A 3,819-nucleotide genomic window follows, 5' to 3' on the forward strand; every position below is an offset into this window, starting at 1 on the left:
ACTTTTGTATGCTTGAAAAGCATTCACTTGCTCATTTGTTCCCCTACATTCACTTTGGTCATGTCCCAAAGTTCCACAATTCACACATATCCCACTTGGGATTGATGAAGATGCCACCATAGCATTAACATGATGCTTTGGTTATTTTGAGCCTTCTTCAACTTAGCCATAGCCTTCTCAAACTTTAAGTTGATGGTATCAATATGAGCACTAAGTTGAGCACCCAATTGAGTAATAGAGTCCACTTCATGCTTTCCTCCTTTAGTAGCCTTGCGAGGTCTACTATATTGTGAATTATGGACCGCCATTTCCTCAATCTTGTTCCAAGTTTGATTATCGTCAACTTCGGTGAACATACCATTTAATCCCATGTTGAGAATGTTTCTTGAGTCTTCATAAAGACCATTCCAAAATTGTTGTACCAAGAACCACACGCTAAGTCCATGATGAGGACATGAGCGGCAAATTCCCTTGAATCGCTCCCAAGCTTCATACAAAGATTCTTCGTCCCTTTTCTTAAAACCCGTAATTTGAGCTCTTAGCATGTTTGTAATACTACGGTTTTATGAGTCTCTGGGTACTCTATCGAGTAGGCCTTACTCTGTCGAGTAAGGGTGTGTTGCATTTTAAAAATAGTTTCTGACCTGTTGGGTACTCGATCGAGTAACCTTGATACTCGATCGAATAAGGGGGCACTCGATCGAGTACCTTAGCTACTCGATCGAGTAGCCGGTTTACGGGGTGATGATTTGTCGGGTTTTGTTAATAATGCGATTAAGTATATAATTACTTTCGCCACTTTTCTTTAAACACTTTTATAACCTAATTGCTTTCAAAAGAGAAAACAAACTACGTTTTTCGCATCAATCGCATTGTTGGCAAATCCCGGAGCTTGGAAGGTCGGATTTTACCTTTCTTTATACCTTTGTGATCCTTGCGTCGAGGGTAAGATCTACGTACCGTTTTTATAGTATTTCGTTAAAGTTGGTTAAACCATAATATTGGGATTTGGGGTTTTTGTTGTATTTCGTGATTGGTAGTGATTATATGTTTGTATGTTAGGAGGAGGATTCGTAGAAGAAGCCTTTTGATGTCAGCTGTGAGACCGTCTGATTGTGTTGCTTTCCAGGTAGGGTTTCCCTACTCAGTATTAGTCCCATAATGTGGTGTTGGTGTGTTGTGGTTGCTGAATATTATCGTATTCGTATTGTGACGGTTGTTGGTTTTGATTGCTGTCTAATGGTTGTAATTGTTTGTCTCTCGTTCTCGAGATGCGTTCTCGGCTGAGTGGAGTCACTTGCGAGAGTGGCTTCACGCCCTAGTTTCGCCCTCCGTGGAACCCGCCACGAGAGGGGATGTGCACATTAATGGGACAGGGTTATCGCTCGGTATGATGAGCGGGGATTTGGTGGGTACGGCTGCGGTCCCCCCTGGCGGTGGTCCGGTGGACGATCGGTGACGGAGATTGATTGGAGTGGGTCGATTGTGTGTGTGACCGTGTGAGTGCTTGTTTCTTGTGTTGTTGGTTTATATAAATTGTGTGATTAGTCTTGACCCGTTTAATGTTTTAAAATCGTGGTGATCCATTCGGGGATGGTGAGCGATTATTGAGCGGTATGAGACGATGCGTATGGGATAGCCGGGATGAGTCACCACGTTGCGGTTTAAAAGTCTTCCATTTGTGTCCGACGCTTGATAGTATTTTGACAAGTAGATAGTTTTGAGAACTTGTATTTCTTTTATCAGTTTTGGTTTTGAACATGTAATCACTTAAACTATAATTACTTTTAAAGTACGTTTCTTTATTGTCTTATGATATTCATTGCCTTGGGTAACCGAGATGGTAACATTTTTATACCTGAGTGGTCCTGGTAAGGCACTTGGAGTATGGGGGTGTTACAATGTTAGTCTCTTCCGGAGGGTAGAATTTTTTGTAGAAAGCTAGAGCCAACTTCTTCCAAGAGTCAATTCCAAGAATAGCCTTGTCAAGGCTTTTCAACCATTGTTTTGCGGTGCCAATTAGAGGAAAAAGGAAATAAGACCCAGCGAATTTGGTCTTGAATCACTCCGGTTTGTGAAATCGCATCACAATAGTCACAAAAAGTTTCCATGTGGGAATGAGGGTCTTCACTAGGCATCCCCCCAAATTGGCTTCTTTCGACTAATTGGATAAATGCGGATTTTGCAATGAAATTTCCGGTTAAGTGTTGTGGTGTGGGAGTTCCATTGGATAGGTTCTCCTCGGTTGGTACGGAATGTGATGAAAACTTAGGCATTGTGGGTTGATTTTGTGATTGATTTTGTGTTGGGTTCTCCTCACCTTCTCTTGCAAAAGGGTTGATGAACTCAATAGTGTTTGGTTGAATATCTACTACCTCACTAATACCTCTCAAAGTATTTCTAGCAAGTCTTCTATTGGTTGTCAAAGTCCATTCAATTTCGTGATCAATGGGTAACAAGTTACCTTGTGATCTTCTAGACATGCAAAATATCAAACAACTCGAAAACAATTAGAACAAACCTTGAGGAGTTTTACTTCCCAAGGCAAAGAAAGACACAACTAATAACAATCTAAGAAAATCAAATCAAATTAACACCGTCAAGAAACAACGGCGCCATTTTTGGTCGAGTCGCTTTCTTAGCTTAGATTTTGGTTACTTGTCGTTATGAGCACCTAGACCAAAACCATATTTATAACTTCACAAACAACTCTATTACTAGTAAAGAGGCAAGTAAAGGTCGGATCCCAAGGGACGGGTATTGATGTAGGATTTTCGATTGCAAGTAGTGGTGTCTAGGGGTGTCACAATTTGGGTTGAGATAAGAAGATCACTAAACTAGATAACAATAAAAGTAAACAAGAAAGATGACTAAAATGAGATGTAAAAAATTGATTAAAAGCACTAGGGTGTCATGGGTTCATAGGGAATTCATGGGAATTGATCATACAAACATATTCTCAAATTAAAAGCAAGCAATTATTGTTGTGATAGGATCGAGTTGGTTTATATCTTACAATCCTAGGAAGGTTTGGGTACCGGAGCCGAATCGATTAGATTGTACAACACCTACAAGTTGACTTAATCCTCCCTACTCAACTATATGCATGGTCTAATGAGACTCGAGTTGGTTTATGTCTTACAAGTCTCATTGAAAAGGTAAGTGATGGGTAAAAAATGCAAGGATTCATAGGCTCGCATTTCATCAAACATAACATGTGCATAAGTTGAGATCACAACAAGCAAGCAAATAAATTATGAAAACATATTAAATTAAGCATGAATCATCCCCCATGTTGGTTTCCCCTAATTCCCCATTAACCCTAGTTAAGGAAACTACTCACTCATTATCAAGTTTAACATGTTAACAAGGTTATCAATCATATTAACAAAGCAAAACATGATGAATAAATGAAGATGATCAATAATTAAAAAGGGATTAAGAGAATTATACCTAATGATGATTCCAAAATAATAATGCAAAGAATAATAGAAGTACTTGATGATTGATGGAAGGTTGTCAATCTCCCAATAAACCCAAATAATCTTCAATTACCCAAAATAAAAGATGAACAATAGAGAAATTAAGGAAATGAGATTTGTATTAATACTTGATTAGAAGTTGATTACAAGATTAAAGAGAGATTAGAATAATATAAACTACACTAAAGATTGATAAGAAGAACCTGATAATCTAATTAGACTAATGGGGTATTTATAGTGGGGATTAGGTGCACAAATTAGGGTTACTAAGGGCTTAAATGACGATTAAGTCCTTGAGGAATCGCTCCTCTCAAGAAAAGATGCGGGTCTCCTTTTA

General features: G+C 38.8%; 1 non-coding gene across 1 annotated transcript; it reads left to right on the forward strand.

Annotated features, from left to right (window-relative positions):
• The first annotated feature begins 438 nt into the window (after positions 1-438).
• LOC141638131 (small nucleolar RNA R71) lies at positions 439-545 on the forward strand. Its single transcript, XR_012542014.1, has one exon. It is a non-coding gene; the product is annotated as a small nucleolar RNA R71 (small nucleolar RNA).
• Positions 546-3,819: the final 3,274 nt, after the last annotated feature.

The sequence above is a fragment of the Silene latifolia genome, unplaced genomic scaffold (assembly GCF_048544455.1).
Source record: "Silene latifolia isolate original U9 population unplaced genomic scaffold, ASM4854445v1 scaffold_181, whole genome shotgun sequence".
NCBI classification, from domain to species: Eukaryota; Viridiplantae; Streptophyta; class Magnoliopsida; order Caryophyllales; family Caryophyllaceae; genus Silene; species Silene latifolia.